Source organism: Odocoileus virginianus, chromosome 32 (assembly GCF_023699985.2).
Source record: "Odocoileus virginianus isolate 20LAN1187 ecotype Illinois chromosome 32, Ovbor_1.2, whole genome shotgun sequence".
Lineage (NCBI taxonomy): Eukaryota > Metazoa > Chordata > Mammalia > Artiodactyla > Cervidae > Odocoileus > Odocoileus virginianus.
Window position 1 is genome coordinate 6,696,968 of NC_069705.1, and position 20,396 is coordinate 6,717,363.

Here is a 20,396-nt window from a genome sequence, read left to right on the forward strand (position 1 = left end):
TAATATCCTACCTAGCTCATGAAAGAGGCCAAGATGGAGCAAGCATTTATCATTTCCCCAGACTAGATCAGTTCAGAGTACCATTTTGAGAGTCTCCCCACTCTCTGTTCAAAGGACTGTGTATAAATTTTATATCTGTCTCTTTTCTACATTACATACCTTCTCAACTCTACCCTAATGAACATATTTCCTCCCCCCAAGAAATTACCTTATTCATTCTCTTTTGGAGAGTTTTTTACACATATATTCCAGCTAGGTACTGTTCTTAAGCCCATTACACAGGCAAGCTGATGCAAAACTGATGCAGTGGCTAACAGCTTGACCCGAGTAATGGAGGTGTTGTCATGGCACAAACCTGCACAGTTCTATTGATGAGAAGCCAGAGACCAAAACTGGCTTGCTGTCCCTTCTTGAGATGATAGTTCACCCTGGTTTCCTATTTAGCTACTCAGGCACGGTGGGGTGAATAAGTAGAACTGTCATTAAGTTCATGTACACAAATTCTGACACATTAAGTGCTGCTCAAACTGAAGCAAAACTCAGTAGAACTACTGAAATGGAGAGTTTTCCAGATATCTAAGGATCTGTGAGTATAAATGTTTTACATTATACTCCTGAAAGACAGAATCTATTTACATAGTATGAAGTGAAGTCAGAAATGAAGTCTCTCAGTAAAATGGTATTGCCTGAATGCTATATCAAAATGAGAAGAAAGTTGTCTTAGCCTTGGTTCCAGAAGGCAGAGTTTATATGCTAACTACTAGTTAGCTAGTTTGTATGCTAACTATATATATGCTATATATACAGTTTTATTAGAGATAATAGCTCCAAAGGAAACAGTAATGGAAGGAAAAAAATGAGACAAGGAAGGAAAGAGAGTAAACACAAGAGCTGGCCACCCTGAGTACAACTGACTACTCCATCGTACAAGACCATCTTCCAAGGGGCCAGACGGACCACTGCATCTCCGGGTGGCTCACATGGGACTGAGGGAATTAATTACTGCCTGCTGTCATCCCCCGCTCTCTGTTCAAAGCACTGAACTCCCCTCTGCTAGGCTGCGCATGCCTGGCCCCAGAGCAGCTCTAGTGGGGTCTCATGCTTCAGAAGCAAAGGCAACCTTCCAAGTGGAGAAAGTTCTCTCCACTCCCACCACTGGGCACAATCCATCTAGACTGGGTGACAGACCAGGTGGCAAGTGACGTGAAACAAATGGCCCTGGGCCCTGGGCAGGTAAACAGGACTTAGAGGATCTGCAATGATCTGATATAGGGGATCCTCCAGCCAACAAGTTCCACTGACTGACCAAGTTCCAAAGAGAATCGCAAAGTTCCACGAACAGACGAACCTGTGTTTCACTCTACCAAGAATTTGAATGTGTTGTTGTTTAGTTGCTAAGTCATGTCCAACTCTTTTGGAACCCTAGCTCACCAGGCTCCTCTGTCCATGGGATTTCCCAGGCAAGAATACTGGAGGGGGTTGCCATTTCCTTCTCCAGGGGACCTTCCCAACCCGGGGATCAAACCCATGTCTTCTGCACTGGGTTTGATTCTTTACCACCGCGCCACCTGAGAAGCCCTTTGGACATGTAGGGTTCTTAATTTCATATAAACTTATCATGCAAATTGCCCACTTGGTTACATTTTCCTCGCATAGCTGAAAAACACTAAGCAGACTACTGACTTAATTATACAATATTAGCTTTTCTTACCGGTGACTCATTTCAAGGCCAAATTTTTTTCCACACAAATATCTGGCTAAAAATTTTTTAGAAGTCAATAGAAATTTGGTATTTTTTTTTTCTGTACAAAACTTTGCTTTGGTGCAAACATTTTTAGAATCAATACATATGAAAAGTAGAGTCAGATGATTTGCAATGAACACTCTTCTTTTTTAGGATAATCATCTTTGTTTTGACTTTTTTTGTACTAATTGCAATGAGAGAGGGAGAGGCATACAGAGTAAAGCATCTTCAAGTTAGCAAATCTGAAAATTCTTATGCCCTTAAATCCCAACAGATATACAGACATTAAAAACACCCCTCAACTTTACTATGAATCCCAGAAAGATGCTTTAGTCTTTTTGTTGTAGATATGAAAGTTTATTTGAATTTTAAGGATTTCAGAATTTTCTGTAGGGGGATCTTTAGCCTTGAAGAGAGCTTTTAGGATTTCTTTCCATTATCCGAAGTCAAAGCCAAATAAAATCTTTGTAACAATGAGTTATGTCAAAAGATGAAGAACCCCAAACCAAGGATTTTTCATTCATATGTGAGCTGCTTCATGAGAATCTAATTGCACATTTCAGGAAATTCACCTTCGTTTTCTCCAGCACTCTGACAAAAATAGCACTCATCATTTACTCTCCACTCCAGAAGCCCAGCAGTTATGCCAGAGGGTGGGCCGGGTGTTGGTGCTGCCTTCCAGAGTTTTCCACTGCTACACGGAGCATACAGCAACAGCGCACCAGGTAAGGAAACCTAATCAAAGGCAGGAATCGTACCAGACCCTCTATATTACTGTTAATCCTCCAAATAAACCCAAAAGGTAAGTGTCCACACCTTAATCTGACAACAGGGAAATGGAGGCTCAGTGTGAATAAGCAACTCATCCAACATCATACAGCTGACAAAGTGTCAGAGCACATAGGGCCCCAAGATCCATGTCATTTTTACAACTTGCCCTGATAAGACTATCATGGACTTAGCTTATGACAAAAGAGCAAAGGAAACTCTGGAAATGTTTTCCATTCCCCTTCCCAAGAGGCTCCTCTGCTCTAACCCCCCAAAAAAGTGCACCCTGAACACTGGCTACCGTCTCATTAGGTTGTGTCTACTGCAAAATCATCATTGGTGTTGCAACACTGAAGAATAACTTTTTTCAGTTCAGTTCAGTCGCTCAGTTGTGTCCAACTCTTTGCAACCCCATGTACCGCAGTACCTCCAGCTTCCCTGTCCATCACCAGCTCTCAGAGCTTGCTCAAACTCATGTCCATCGAGTCAGTGATGCCATCCAACCATCTCATCCTCTGTTGTCCCCTTCTCCTCCCGCCTTCAATCTTTCCCAGCATCAGGATCTTTTCCAATGAATCAGTTCGTCACACAATGTGGCCAAAGTATTGGCGTTTCAGCTTCAGCATCAGTCCTTCCAATGAATATTCAGGACTGATTTCCTACAGGATTGACCGGTTTGATCTCCTTGCAGTCCAGGGACTCTCAAGAGTCTTCCCAACACCACGGTTCAAAAGCATCAGTTCTTTGGCTCAGCTTTCTTTATGGTCCAATTCTCACATCCATACATGACCACTGGAAACACCGTAGCTTGACTAGTGGACCTTTGTTGGCAAAGTAATGTCTCTGCTTTTTAATATAATGTCTATGTTTCTCATAGCTTTTCTTCCAAGGAGCAAGCGTCTTTTAATTTCATGGCTGCAGTCACCATCTGCAGTGATTTTGGAGCTCAAAAAATATAAAGTCTGTCACTGTTTCCATTGTTTCCCCATCTATTTGCATCAAGTGATGGGATTGGATGCCATGATCTTTGTTTTTTCAATGCTGAGTTTTAAGCCAGCTTTTTCACTCTCCTATTTCACTTTCATCAAAAGGCTCTTCAGTTCCTCTTCATTTTCAGCCATAAGGGTGGTGTCATCTGCATATCTGAGGTTATTGATATTTCTCCGAGCAATCTTGATTCCAGCTTGTGCTTCATCCAGCCCAGTGTTTCTCATGATGTACTCTGCATATAAGTTAAATAAGCAGGGTGACATTATACAGCCTTGATGTACTTCTTTCCCAATTTGGAACCAGTCTGTTGTTCCATGTCCAGTTCTAACTGTTACTTCTTGACCTGCATACAGGTTTCACAGGAGGCAGGTAAGGTGATTGGGTATTCCCATCTCTTGAAGAATTTTCCACAGTTTGTTGTGATCCACATAGTCAAAGGTTTTATTTAGCATAGTCAATGAAGCAGAAGTAGATGTTTTTCTAGAACTCTCTTGCTTTTTCTGTGATCCAACGGATGTTGGCAATTTGATCTCTGGTTCCTCTGCCTTTTCTAAATCCAGTTTGAACATCTGGAAGTTCTCAGTTCATGTATTGCTGAAGCCTGGCTTAAAGAATTTTGAGCATTACTTTGCTAGCATGTGAGATGAGTGCAATTGTGCAGTAGCTGAACATTCTTTGGCATTGCCTTTCTTTGGGACTAGGATGAAAACCGATCTTTTTCAGTCCTGTGGCCTTTGCTGAGTTTTCTAAATTTGCTTGCATATTGAGTGCAGAACTTTCACAGCATCACCTTTTAGGATTTGAAATAGCTTAGCTGGAATTCCATCACCTCCACTAGCTTTGTTCGTAGTGATGCTTCCTAAGGCCCACTTAACTTCACATTCCAGGATGTCTAGCTCTAACTGAGTGATCACACCATCGTGGTTATTTGCATAATGAAGATCTTTTTTGTACAGTTTTTCTGTGTATTCTTGCCACCTCTTCTTAATATCTTCTGCTTCTGTTAGGTCTATACCATTTCTGTCCTTTATTGTGCCCATCTTTGCATGAAATGTTCCCTTGGTATCTCTCATTTTCTTGAAGTGATCTTTAGTCTTTCCCATTCTATTGTTTTCCTCAATTTCTTTGCATTGATCAATGAGGAAGGCTTTCTTATCTCTCCTTGCTATTCTTTGGAACTCTGCATTCAGATAAATATATCTTTTCTTTTCTCTTTTGCCTTTCACTTCTCTTCTTTTCTCAGCTATTTATAAGTTCTCCTCAGACAACCATTTTGCCTTTTTGCATTTATTTGTCTTGAGGATGGTCTTGATCACTGCCTCCTGTGCAATGTCACGAACCGCTGTCCATAGTTCTTCAGGTACTCTCTCTATTAGATCTAATCCCTTGAGTCTGTTTGTCTTGACGGGACCTATTTATAACTCAGCTGACTTCTAGAGGTGTCAGTCTACCAAGAGGACGTTTTGTTTTGCTAAGCATTTGAGGGTCTGAGTGAGTTGTTAAATTTGGGGAGAGCCAAACTGCCGTGCAAAATCAGAGGACAGTTTACAGCAGTGGATGCGGAGGGGCTACAGAGAGGACACAGGGAAACACTTCAGTCTCAAGATGGGACATCATACGCACTGGACTTCAGATAGAACTTCAGATAATCATGTGGCAAATGAGTAGATAAAATTAGATAAAATCGGCAAATTTGTATGACACAAGTGAATGTCTTACAGAAACAAATAAAAAGGGTCTTCAGTTACCATCTTGATATGGAAGAACAGAAGCCCAGGGCAAAGGGCTTCATGATAAAACATTATCCCAGAATTCATGGGAGCTTCTTTATCTGGTTTCAAACACTTGAAAGAAGAATTTTCAATGCAATTTCACCTAACTCTGAAGACAGGCCTCTATCTGACATCTGGAAAATACATTTAAACTGCACATAGACATGAGGATAAGTTACTAAACTGAAGGCCCTTGTGGAATTTTCCACAGGAAAGCAATAAGAGCCTCTTCTATCCAACTTTCACTCTCACCTGCAATTAAAGGAAGACAACAAAAGGCTTCAACCGAATAGTACCCGCCAAGGCCAGATAACATTAGACAGAAAATTTTTACAATATTGGCAATGTCTGAAATGTCATAGGGTTAGTATCAAGAATAAACAGGCAGGTTTTCCAAATCAATAAGAAAAAAAGAAGCATGAAATACAATAGAAAAATAGAACATGTATAGAAAAAGAAGCCCAAGTAGCTAACAAATATATAGAGATCCCCTAACTCACTAGCAATCAGAAATAGGAAAATCAACACCACTTTACATCCACTAATTAGGCAAATAGAAATACCAAGTGTTAATAAGAATATTAAAAGATGAGGACCTCATCTCCTGCTGAGAGTGTCAATTGGTTCACTCCATTTTTCCTATAGCCAATGACTCTACACATAATTCCATCCCTGGGAACACACCCTAAACTCTCAGATGGATCTAGAGGAATGGTCCTCTGAGCATCCCAGATTCTGCAGTTGAGGCTAGGGAAGAGAAGAATACTGGGTGGAGGGCTTCCTACCAAAGAAATCAGTGAAGCATCAGAAACACTGAGCCAGACCTGCATACAGAGACACTCATGAAATGAGACCGCACCATAGATGTAACCTCAAACACATGCACAGGAACACCATATTTACATATATCAAGAACATTAGACTGAATGTCTACGTGGAAGCAATCAAGAGAAAAAAAGAAAGAAAGCAAGAGAAGGGTCATGGCAGACTGATGATTTTAACCATCATGAAACAAAGAGGATTATGCTTATCTCAAGTCCTACACCTGAGATTCCCCTCCCCCCATCCCGAAACTGCCAGGTTTTAATTATCTCTTCCCTGAGTCACTCCTCTTATGGTATTTCCCATGTGATGATGGGCATTAAATGATGAATTCTGGTGAGGCACACAACTTAGAGCTTCAGAACCCAGAAGTGAAAGCAGAGATAGTCTAGAGATGACTAGGGGGAGAAAAGAGAGAAAGGGGTCAACTCCTTGGTGTTAAATCATCTTCCAGCTGCCAAGCCTATTTTCCAATAAATGACATCTAATATGAAACTCAAAAAAAAAAAGAGAGAGAGAGAGAGAAATGAGAGACAAGGCTCTGGTTAAATAGGTCTGTCCATTCAGCCACCTCAAATCTCCAAAGCAAATCTGTCTCTAAGGAGTCCCTAATTCTCCATCAAAGTTCTGGAAACCTCTGATCTAGAAACCCGTGCATTCATAAGCCAAGCTGGAGTGATGAATGGGAGGGGCAGCTGTATTTAAAGGGCCGCATAGAGCCACTACGTCTCCTCAATAGGAGGCAACAGTCTTCAGAGAGATGGGCCTGGCCTGCGGGGAGCCTCCTGGGATGGGAACAGGAAGCCTGAGAGGAGTCCGCTGAGCCCACTGCCCCAGCTCTCTCCTTTAAAACCAGGTTCACACACCTCTCTCATTTTTATGAGTCTGGAATTGAATATTCTATTTGTTGTGCTACATAAGGAGATTAAGCAAATTTACAGCAAAAGATTTCCATCTCTTTTGAGTTCCTCTAATTTGGAGGGCTCACGAACCAGGGAACCAATCCATTTCAAATGGGGAATGATCCAAGGAAGCGGGAACATTTACGCTGCAGAAGACCTGAGACTCACATCCGAGACACCTTTGGTGAAACAGGAAACCAACTGCTCTGTGTTGCTTCCAAAGAGCACAGCTAGAATGAATGGATGGAAATCATTCAGAAGTTAATATCAGCCCAGAAGAAGACAGAATGATGTCAAAGTTGAACCATCAAAAGTGGAAGTAGAGAAGATTCCGTCACTCAAAGAGTTCAAGCCAAAACTACACTCTCATCTGAAAGTGAGATCTGAAAGTGAGGCAGCACAAGGACCAGAAAGTCAAAGCCAGTGACCCCTCGGACCTCGTCTTCAGCCCCAGGCCACATCATGGCCATGTCCTAGGGGGCCGGCTCCCTGCACTTGCTGAGGTTTAAGCTGTCCCTGAAGCCCTATTTTAGGTTCTCCAAAAGGAAACACGTGAGATGAACCTCAGTGAGATACGACTTCTGGTACCACTTACTTTGAATATATAATCATCCCCTGCAAAAGCAGATGAGCCAGTAAAATAAAGTCTACCATCTGTCTCTCCACGCTTTCTTTTTCAACAATTATCTGACTAGCTCCGGAGGAAACCTCCTCTGTGCAGCCATGAATCAGACAGGCTGATTTGAAACCATCACCAGAGGGAATAATGTGCCAGAACCAAAGAGCAACTCTAAAGTGAGAAGAAAGACAGCAAATAAATTCTAGGATCGCCTTACACACTGGGAACATGATGCTGCCAGTGGTTCATCAGGATTGTGCTGAATACCACAGTAGTTATTAAGCATCTCCATAAGATGAATCTTGATTTAATTGTCTCTGGCTGAGACTCTGCACATTGGTTGTCTGCCCAGGCATGAATTTATTTTGACCAAAATTAGTCTTAATCAGCTTGGCTTGAGTAACGACGTGGCCAAAAATCGCGGCCAGCAGACAGCTTGAGAGGCTTCTCCAGCAATTCAGAGATTAGAGAAGAACATAACTTTGAAAAAATACTTTGCAGGGAGTTGATTCCCCCCCACACACACACACTTCTCAGAAAACCATTTCTTAGTCCAATCAGTGTTAGCAAAAGCCAGGGTCGTCCCCTGTGGGAAGCAGCCAGGGAATGAAAGAAGCGTGATGGACAGTCAGGAGGGAGGTCTGGACTCTTCTGAAGTCCTATGGCTGGCGTTCGGTTTCTTCTGCATGCCACTTTGTGAGACTCAGAGCTAGGAAGATGCCTTACTCTGAATGTCTGTCAAAAGCAGGCATGATTAGACTCTGACCACTCCAAGCCACTGCGGATTACAAGCAAGACTAAAAATGTGCTGGCGCGACATTTTTCCTCCAAATGGAGATCACGAGCCACATGTTTATAAGGATGAGTGACAACGAGTTTGTCACTAAAACGTTTCCACTGCAATCAACCTCATCTTTCCCAGGAATTCCTTCATTTCACATCCAAGTGCTGGCTTTTTTATTTCCAGAAATAAGACCACACTCTCTCCCTGAAAGCATGCACAAATACATCTCACGTGGACAGGGGAAACTGGGGCGGGAGGCACGGGCAAGCGGCACCATGATCCCAACATGACCCCAAAAGCATGGTGTCTGCGGCACATCAGTATAAGGCCACTGGTCACTGACTCGGTGGACATGAGTCTGAGCAAGCTCCGGGAGATAAGGAAGGACAGAGGAGCCTGGCGGGCTACAGTCCATGGGGTCGCAAAGAGTCGGACACAGCTGAGCAACTGAACAACAGCAATGACCCCAGACATTCAAAGAAAGTTTATTTTCAACTTGAACCCAAGTATCCCTGGGGCAGCTAAGGACATAGTCTCAGAAGTACACAAAGTTTTCATTTAAAAAAGTTTTAATTTCTGGTTTCATTTCATAAATAATTTTAAAATTTCCCCTAAAGCTAGTCTGGATCATCCAGATCAGCTCAAAAGCAAATACTAGGTTTCAATCATTCATTTGCCCTCATATTTGTAACACCTCTGATGTCACATAATAATAACTATAGTTCTTGTGACATAATTAGGGCCAAAAAAGCAGACTTACTATGTAAATGATGCAGTCACCATCAAACCCACAGCATCACGGCTCACTGGCCCGTGAATGGCTTGGCAGTGGTCAAGGACACAAAAGCGGTGGGCGACCTGAGTCTCCACAACAGGACAGAGTCCAGGCTTCCCAGATTCGGGGCATCTGAGAAGCATTAGAGAGGCATTTGGCACATAAACAGGTAAAGTTCTTCAAAGAAGATGCATCATAGCCATAGTTCTATTTTTCCATTAATTATTAAAAGCAACATGTTTGCTTTGTCAGCAAAGGGAGTGAAGATACTATTTGCCATCTTCCCCCAAGGTGTCTTCATTCTCCTCTGATGGTGGATGGCTTGTGCTGTGAGGTACATCTAAAACTAGGCAGGCTTTCTTGCCTGAGCCTAAAAAACATTCCTTTAATTGCTGAGGGAAGACATGACATGAAATGCATTCAGACTCTGACGGGTCCTGAGAAATCCTGCACTTGTCCCATCGAGGAGCCCAAAGTAAGAACAGAAACTGCAGTTAAGTTTGGGGCAATCAGAGCAGAGAGGACTTGGCCTCCCATTCTTGAACAAAGGCAGTGAAGGCATCAAGACCCATAAGAGAAACGGACATGTGTGGACGAGTTCCCCAAGTCTCCAAGTAGCAAAGACGTGGCAGGATACTCTTGCAAGGCTGAGAGACACCAGCCACAGGCAGCCCGAGTTTAGATAACGCCGCCACAAAATTTCCCATAACCCGATAAAACAGAACCATCATGGACAGAGCGCATCTAAGGACCGCACAGAACTCAGCTGAGACAGAGACAGAGGCTGACCGGAAAGAGCTTGCCATCTGGAATGAGGACCCTGCTGAACTGTGTGCACCACCAAAGGGGCACCGGGGGCCTCAGCTGCCCCCCTGTGGACTGAGGGCAGTGCAGACCAGCTGTCCCAACCAGGACTTGACACCACGATGGAGTTATTCTCCAATATTAGCGGGGCTTTAAAACTCCAGAATTACCCAGAGTGCCTGCTAATGTACAGATTTATGGAGCCCAGCCCCGGGGTTCCTGATTCTGCAGGCCTGGGATGGGTACTGAGATCCTGCATTTCCGACAGCTTCTCAGGTCATGCTGATGTGGTCTGGGGACCACACTTGGAAAGTCACTGCTGGGATGTATCCGAGCCCCCTAAGGTACATGACACCCAGATGTAAGCAAAACTGCCCGCAGAAGACAGCTCATGGTAGGCGTATGCTTGTGGGAGGAAACTGACATTGCTCACACACCTGCACACGGGAACTAAGATCTGGGTCCACCAGGGAGACACGGGCCAACAGCTTTCTAAGTCTCCACTGGGTTGTTTCCACCTCTGGAAGGCATCACTTCCTGTTCTATTGTGGCACTGAATAGAATTCTTAAATATACTCAGTAATAACATGTTAGTGACTGATCTCGTCAACCCATAATGAAATCAAGGTCATCAGTGTTGGAACCCATGTCCAGAGTATTCCAAATAAATTATAGACAGGATAGCAACAGTTCTTTTAAAATATATTATATCAAGTCACCTTCCTGCTCAAAATCCCCGTGGCCCTCAGTGGCTCCCGATGCATTCAAGTACAGGCTACCCCTCCGTGGCCTGCAAGGCTCTCCAGGGCTCGGCCACCCCGCCCCGCTCCCTGTGCTCTCGGCCAGCGCCCCAGCTCACCCCTGCTGCGTGGATGCCCTGACCAGCTCCTGTTCCTGGCAAGGCTGGAGGCTGCCCGCACCTCCGGACCTGAATGCACGTCCTCACCACGCCCCCCGCCACTCCTTCAGGTCTCTACTCAGACCTCAACTTCTCAGAGACGCATTCTTCTCCCCAGCCCGACCCCTGGCCGGAGAAGATCCCACATGCCATGGGGCAACTAAGCCCGTGGGCCGCAACAAGAGAAGCTACTGCAGAGAGCAGCCCGCGCACCGCAGCTAGAGAGCAGCCCCTGCTTGTGACAATAAGAGGAAGCCCGCGCCAGCAATGAAGACCCAGGGCAGCCAAAGCAAATAAGTAAATTTAAAATATATATATATAGAGAGAGAAAGAGAATAGCATTTTGTTTTTATGAAGTAAACGTGGTTTTGATCATAAAACCTAAAGGCACCATGACAAAAATGAAATGATAGCTCAATCTTTTGAATTTAAATACAAAAATCCAAAATTAAAATCTTGGACACTGGACATGAGCTTAGGGGACCAACCCTACCAAGGGGACTGGGTCCAGTCAGGGGGCCAAGGCACCCCCAGAGGGTACAGCCAATAAGATGTTACAACAGGGACAGGCCTTCCCCAAATCCAGAGGCTCGGTGCAGACCCCAGGCACCATGCAGGTCTGGGGTCACAGGACCACAGGGTCCCCGCACCATGGGGCCTGCCTGCTGCTGAACTAGAGTCCTTTCAGGAGCCTTCTCTGTCTTTCCACTGATGTACGCGCTGAGTTGCTTCAGTCGTGTCCAACTGTTTGTGGACAGGAGCCCACCAGGCTCCTCTGTCCATGGGACTCTCCAGGCGAGAATACTGGAGTGGGGTGCTGTGCCCTCCCCCAGGGGCTCTTCCTGACCCAGGGATCGAACCCACGTCTCTCGTGGCTCCTTGCATTGGCAGGCAGGTTCTTCACCACTAGTTCCACCTGGGAAGCCCTTTCTATTGATAGTTCTATATATTTAAGGCAATGATACTTTGTTTTGTTTACAAATAGATTGAATATCTGTCAAGAATGCTATCGTGTTATTACCCTTTGTCAATCTTCTTGTCTATTTTGCTTGCTTGTTCTTTCAGTTAAAATTATAAGTCAAATATCAATTACGGTAATAAAACAGGTTTATTTTATTTCCCTATATCGTCTCTTCACCAATATCATGGCATATTTTTCATTTTACTTAATTTTTTATTTAGTACCATATGTAGACTCTTGGCCTTCCTGTCAGCTGCATTTACTTTTAATTTTATTGCACTGGGCATCCTAAACAATGATATGTAAATGTACCTTTTTGTTCTTGGTTTTAATAAGAAATGCTTTATCATTAAGAGTAATAAGCATATTGCTTTAAAGAATAAAATGAGGAGATAGACATTTTTTAAGAAAAACAACTCAAGTATTGGAAATAAGGCATAAAGATGACGCATGTCTTTTCAAAGCCGCGCGGAAGCTTTACCACCACCCCAGGGGTTACTTCATTCTCCAGCAGAATGTACTTTTATTTGGTTTATCACTTAGCACTGATACAAGCCAAGACCCTGTGAGGTTATATATTAACTTGTAGGCTTAGATCTACTGGAGAAGCCAATGATTTTTGTCTAGTACAAAACATAACCCCACAAGTCTCAGTGTTATTGCCTGGCAGGCATTAACCTATTTTGCCTGGGAGGAAGCAAACTAGCTTCAGCAGGCCTTACCTAGCTGACAAACACTCTGCGAACAGCCCCATCCTGCTCATCTCTGACTTAGATAAATCGTTGACACGGACTCACTACACATTTAGAGGAAAGTCATGTTTCTAACTTCTTAAAAAATTACATTGCACATTCAATAAATAATAACATATATCACACCCAGTTACAATTGTGGTAAGGGTTATGAAAGAAATGGGGGTGGGGGACTTATCTTGGACTGAGGGTCTCTGCAGGAAATGCTGTTTTAATGGGGCCCTGGAGGCCGGCTGCAGTTACAGGAGACACGGGGCGGGAAAGAGCGGCCACGGGTGGATCTTCCTAGGGTGATCTTCTGACTACATCCGAAGGTTCCCAGAGTCACAGGGGAAGGTGACCAAAAATTACTCTATGCTTGCTAGGCAGAGCTACCTCGTATTTCCACACCAATGCAGTTTTCAAAATAAACGTAATAAACAATAATGGCAATTATATCTAATGTTGACTCAGAATGTATCACAGTGCTCCAAGTCCGGTATTAAACACTTGAAGTGTGTGATCTTCAGTCCTCCGGACAACCCCACAAGGTGGTCACTCTTACTGTCTCCACTGTACAGATGAGCAAGCTGAGGCCCCGAGAGGCGGAGTGACACGCCCAGGGTGCACACGAAGCCTGCCTGACGGCAGACCTGAGCGCCTCTGCGTCCCACCTCTCCCAAGGCTGCACCCCTTCAAGTCTGTGCTCCTTCATGTGGGGAAGGAGCACGTTACTCTCATGCTTCAGCGTCATGGCAAGACAGGAACGGGCAGGAGATGCACGTGCAGGGCAGTGCGGCTCCGTGTTTTCCTGGCTGGCCCGGCTCATTTTCTGAAGCTTCCTGCTGCACTGCTTTGGAAGTAAACAGCAGGGTTTGCTAAGAGTGGCTTTTCAACAGGCAGAGTGTCTTGTTGAAAACCTGTTTACTCCATGCCTCTGCTTTTATTCCCCGATGCAGCCCCCACTGCTGCTTCCTCTTGTCTGTAAGCCCTGAGCTCTTGTCCAGAAGCTTTTAGCCCAACTGAGTGGGCAAAAAGCCTTCTCCGCCATTTACCTTACAACTGGCTTTGAGTTTCTTTTAAGTGTTTGTCTGACTGTTTAGTCAAGGATTGACAGTCCATTGTGAACAGAGTCCATCTGCCTTGATCGCACGTAAACTTTCCAGAGTTCAATGCTTGGTTTTTGTTCCTTTTCTCTCTCCGTTGATACTTCCTGCTTTTAAGATGAGAATTATATAAAAACGAGATTATCCTGTCACCTTCCTTTATCTTATATTCAAGGAGGATACGCGTGTCTTTTGTGTATATTTCCCAAGTGACCCAGAGGTATATTAAATGCTGTCCTGGGTCCCTGCGGCTTGGAATCTAAAAATTTAAAAATCTTAAATAGCCCACAACAAAATCACAAAATCTCTGAACTAAAGGCCCCTTAGAGATCATCTAGTCCAATGTCTACATTTTATGCAGTGGAAAAGAAAGACTGGCAAGGTTCCTGTGCTAAGACCTCACCTGAGTACATAATATTTACTTTGGATTATATATTTTGCCTTCCCAAGTGTACACTCTTTGAGAACAAAGACCTCTGAAAAACATTTTTCATACATCATCTGTAACATGTGATATATTGATCCTGATAGACAGAAGAGAGTAGCATTCTCTCCACTTCAAAGATGAACAAATTGAGGTCGAGAGAATACTTTTTCCAAGATCACATTTCTAGCTAGGAAACGGCAGATCTGAAATTCAGACCAACCCACTCTGAATCAAGGCCTGCTCTTACCCCACGATAATGTCCCAAACCCTGGTGACTCAGACAGTAAAAAATCTTCCTGCAATGCAGAGAGAGCCAGGTTCGATCCCTGGGTTGAGAAGATCCCCTGAAGAAGAAAATGACACACCACTCCAGTATTCTTGCCTGCAGAATCCCATGGACAGAGGAGCCTGGCAGGCTACAGTTCACGGGGTCACAAAAGAGTTGGACATGACTGAATGACTTAGAGAGAGAATGCATATTACCTTGCATTAATGATGAAAAATAAATGAGATAAAATCAATAACATTTTTAAAATATTGAGTACCTCATAGATACCAGGCACCATTCGAAACATTGAGGCTAAAGCCAGGAACAAAACAGACAAAAATCTCTGTTCTCATTCCTGAAGGGGAAGACAGTCAATGAGAGGATAAATGGGTGAAATACGCAGCATGTCAAATGAAGGGGAGCACTAGGAAGAAAATGGGCTCGGGAAACGGGAAGGGCTGTGCCCAGGATCAGAGGACAGGGCATGGCTTTAGATATGATGACCTGGGTCAGCCTCGTCGAGAAACTGACCCTTGAGCGAAGATCTGAGAGGTGAGAGAAGAAGGCAGATGAACATCTAGGGAGAGCTATCCAGAAAATGGAAATGGGAAGTGGAAAGGCCCTACAGTGAGAGCATGCTGAAAGGTCCAAAGAAGAACCAGGAGGCCAGCGAGGTGGACGCAGAGTGAGCCAGGGGAGGGGATGACGCCACGAGGGCAGAGAAGTCACAGGAGAGCACGGTGGCCGGTTGGTGCAGAGCAGGCCACGCTCAAGAGGACGCGCGCTGCTGGAGGGCTTTGTGCAGAGGAATGTTGTGGTTTGACTGTGTTTTTGTTTTAAATTCTATTTTATTTATTTGGCTATGTTGGGTCTTAGTTGAAGTGCGAGGGGTCGAGCTCGCTAGCCAGGGACGGAACTCGGGCCCTCTGCATCGGGAATGCAGAGTTTTAGCCACTGGACCACCAGGGAAGTCCCTGACCTATGTTTTAAAGGCTTGCTCTGGTTGCTGCACTGAGATGGGACTGCAGGGAGGAAGGGGTAGAAGCAGGGAGATGTGTCAGGAGACTATCACAGGAGAGAGAGGCTGGCGGCTTGGGTCAGGATAATAGCAGGGCATGGACGGGAGAAAGTGGCCAAATTTTGGATAGATCCTATCTTATTATGAAAATTTTTAAACCCTGTAAAAGCAGAGAGAGTGATACAGAAAACTCCCATAAATCCATCACTCAGATTCAGTAATTTTCTACATTTTGCCACCTTTGCTTAGTCCAATTTTTTTTCTGAACTTTTAAAGTAAAATGTATACGTCATATTATTTCAATCATTTCACTGCCACATATTCCATGCAATACACATATCTTTAAAAATATGGATATTTCAGGGATGTGGCCAAGATGGAGGAGTAGACAAACCCTGAGCTCATCTCCACAGGCACCAAAATCCCAGCTCTCAATGGTGCAGCTACGGTGAGAAAGCACAGAATACTACTAACAGAACAGATCTTCTAGAACTAAAGGTATAAAGAAGGAAACATAACAAGAGGGGAGGAGGGGCAGAGTCATGGGATAGTCTAGACCCATACTCCCAGTGGGTGATTCACGAGTGGAAGAATAATTGCAGAGGTTCGCCCCAAGGAGTGAGGGGTCCAAGCCCCACATCGTGCTCCCCAGCCAGGGGTCCTGCACCAGGAAGACAAGTTCCCAAAACTCTTGGCTTTGAAGGTCAGTGGGGCTTACTTTTGGGAAAGCCAGAGGGCTGTGGAAAATAGAGACTTCACTCTGAAGGGAGACACAAAACTTCACCTGCTCCAGGACCCAGGCAAGAAGTAGTCATTTGAAAGGAGCCTGAGTCAGAGCTACCTGATGGTCCTGGAGCACCTCCTGGAGAGGCAGGCGGTAAGTTGAGCTCACCCTGGGGACACAGACATTAGCAGCAGACAATTAGGGGAACTGGTTCTTCCATAAAGACACTGATGCTGACTTCAGAGGGGAATTCTATCAAACTCTGTGAGAAGAGTTAACCACTGTACTTCTCAAACTATTTCAAAATATTGCAGAAGAAGGAATGCTTCCTAACTCATTCTATGAGGCCAGCATCACCCAGATACCCAAACCAGACAAAGATACCACCAAAAAAGAGAGAATTACAGTCTCATATCACTGATAAACACATATGCAAAAATCTTCAATAAAGTACTAGCAAACCAAGTCCAACAATACATGAAAAGGTTCATATACCATGGTCAAGTGAGATTTATCCCAGGAATGCAAGGATGGCTCAATATTTACAAATCAATAAAGGTGATAACACCATATTAACAAATTGGAAAATAAATATCATATGATCATCTCAATAGACACAGAAAAGTATTTTTTTATAAAATCTAACATCCATTTATGATAAAAAAAAAAACCTCTTCAGAAAGTGGGCATGGAGGGAACACACTTCAACATAATAAAGGCTGTATGTGAAAAGCCCACAGCTAACATCATACGCAACAGTGAAAAGCTGAAAGCAAGATCAGGAAAAAGACAAGATTACCCATTCTCACCATTTTATTCAACAGCCCACTCTCACCACTTTTATTCAACATAGTACTGGAAATCCAAGCCACAGCAATCAGACAAGAAAAGGAAGTAAAACAAATTCAAATTGCAAAAGAAGTAAAAATGTCACTGTTAGAAAATGATTTGATAGTATATATAGAAAATCCAAAATATGCTAGTAAAAAAAACTATGAGAACTCATCAAAAACTTTGGTAAAACTGCAAGATACAAAATTAATGTACAAAATTTGTTGTGCTTCTATATGCTAACAATGAACTATCAGAAAGAGAGATAAAGGAAATAATCTTATTCACAATAATATCAAAAAGAACAAAATATCTAGGATAAATCTAAACAAGGAGGTAAACAATCTGTTCCTAGAAAACTATAAGACACTAATGAAAGAAACTGAAGATGACACAAACAGCCAGCAAGATATATCATGTTCATGGATTGGAGGATATTATTACAATAACCATACTATCCAAGAAATCTACACATTCAATGCAATTCCTATCAAAATGCCAATGGCATTCTTCACAGAACCAGAACAAACAATTCTAAAATTTGTGTGGAAAACTAAAAGACCCCAAATAGTCAAAATAGTTCTGAGAGAGAACAAAGCTGGAGGTATCATGCTCCCTGATTTCAGGATATATTACAAAGCTATAGTAATCAAAACAGTACATTACTGGCACAAAAAGAGATGCAGAGATCATTGGATAGACAGCCAAGAAATAACCTCATGTACTTAGGGGCAATTAATCAATGACAACGGAGTAAGAATATACAGTGGGAACAGACAGCCTCTTCAATAAGTGGTGTTGGTAAAATTGGACAGCTACATACAAAAGAAAAAACTGGATTACTCTCTCACACTATGCACAAAAATAAACTCAGATGGATTAAAACCTTAAACATAAGACCTGAAACCATAAAACTCCTAGAAGAAAAGCAGCAGTAAAGATCTTTGACATCAGTCTCAGTAATATTCTGGGGGATATGTATCTTCAGGCAAAGAAAACAAAAACAAATAAACAAATGGGACTACTTCAAACTTAAAAACTCTTGCACAGTGAAGGAAACTATCAACAAACAAAAGAGTCACCTAATGAATGGGAGGAGACATTTGCAAACAACGTATTCAATAAAGGGTTCATATCCAAAATACACAAGAACTCATAGAATTCAATATTAAAAAAACCAAACAATCCAATTTAAAAATGGGAAGATGATCTCAGTGGATATTTTTCCAAAGAAGACATGCAGATAGCCAATAAGCACATGAAAAGATTCTCAAAATCACTAATTCAGGAAAATGCAAACCAAAACCACAATGGGATATCACCTCACATTTGTCAGAATGGGCTGTCATCAAAAAGACGACAAATAAATGTTGGCAAGGATATGGAGAAAACCCTCATGCACTGTTGGTGGAAATATAAACCGATTGAGCCACAATGGGAAACAGTATGGAGATTCCTCAAGAAGTTTAAAACACAACTAGTATTGACCCAGCAATTCTACTTTTGGATATTTACCCAAAGAAAACAAAAACAGTAATTAGCAAAGATGAACATATGCACCCCAACAGTCATTGCAGCATTATTTACCAAAGCCATGACATGGAAGCAGTCAGTATACAAAGAAAATATGGCAGACACATATTCAATGGAATATTACTCAGCCATAAAAAACAATGAAATCTTGCCATTTGCAATGATATGGATGGACCTAGAGGGTAATATGCTAAATAAAATAAGTCAGACAAAAAGACAAATACTGTGTGATTTTGCTTATATGTGGAATCTAAAAAGTAACTGGATGGCTACATGCAAAAGAATAAAACTGGACTAAAACAAATCCACAAACAAAATAGAAACAGAGTTATAGAATCAGAGAACAAACAAGTAGTTTACAGAAAGGAGGGAGTAGGACAAAGAAGGAAATAGGTAAGGGCAATTAAGAAGTACAAACTTGCGGTTACAAAATAAATGAGTCACAAGTATGAAATGTACAGAGCAGGGAATAATATCAATAACTAGGTAATATTTCTGTATGGCAACATATTGTAATTAGGCTTATCACAATGCTCATTTTTGCAATCTATAGAAATATCAAAAGACTAGGTTATGTAACAGGAAATAACATGTAGTGATGTGGTTCAATTATACTTTAAAAACAAACACAACCAAACTCAGAAAAAAAGAGATCAGATGTGTGGTTACCAAGAGGCAGGGGTGGGGGAGGGGGAACTGTCAGTTCATAAGATAAATAAGACAAGACTGTTCATAACAAACTGTCAGTTATAAGATAAATAAGTACTAGGGACGTGATGTACGTGATAGATACAACTAACACAGCTCCATTTTACGTATGACATTTTATGTATGACAGAGCAAATCATAAGAGTTCTCAACACAAGGAAGAAATTATTTTTACTTCTTTCATTTTGTATTTACACGGGATGATGGATGTTCACTAAACCTACTGTGATCATGATGTATATAAGTTGAATCATTACACTATACACCTTAAACTTACACAGTACTTTATGTCAAGTAGATCTCAATAAACTTGGAATAAAAAATCAGCATCTTTTACATAAATATAATTATCATATCTATAGCATCACCAACTCAATGGATATGAGTTTGAGCAAGCTCCGAGGAGATGGTGAAGGACAGGGAAGCCTAGCATGCTGCAGTCCATGGGGTCGCAAAGAGTTGGACATAACTGAGCAACTGAACAACAACGATAAAATTATAAATAATAACTCTCAGACCATAATCTAATTTTCCCAGTTGTCTTAAAAATCCCCTTTACAGTTGGTTTGTTGGAATCAGGGTGCAAACAAGTTCGTACATGGCTCTTAGTTATGTCAGTTGAGTTTCCTTTAATCCACAAGAGACACACACCCACACACACACACTCGTACTCACACTCACCCTTTCTCCCTTTGATTTTCCCCTGTGATCTGCAGAAACTACATAGCAGTTCTGTCAAATGTCCCAAATCTCAAATACGTCCATTCATTCCCCTGTAGTGTCATGAATTTGTTCCTCTTTCAGCCATATTTTCTGTAATTGAAGGCAACTCTAGAAGTTAGATTGGTTAGATTCAGTTTCCTGTTTTCCGTCAGGAATATTTCACAGATGAACTGTATTTCCTAAAGCATTACGTCAGGAGGTGTCCAAAGTCTGGTGGCCCCACGTACAGTGAATTCAAGGAGTGACCATTCCCCATGCCCATGGTTCATGAGGAGTAAAGGTGGCATTTAAAGCCACGCAGGCTGACCTCAATGTCCAGACTCTGGTCACGACAGCACTGCCTCCACACCGAGCTTATGAAGGGGTAGAGACACTGCACTAAGGGTCAGTGAGCCCTGGCATCTGTGCTCCGCATCTAATACTGTTCAACATATAAACACTCAGGGAACTCTCGGGACCAAGATTCCTGTCTGCACAATGGTCACAAA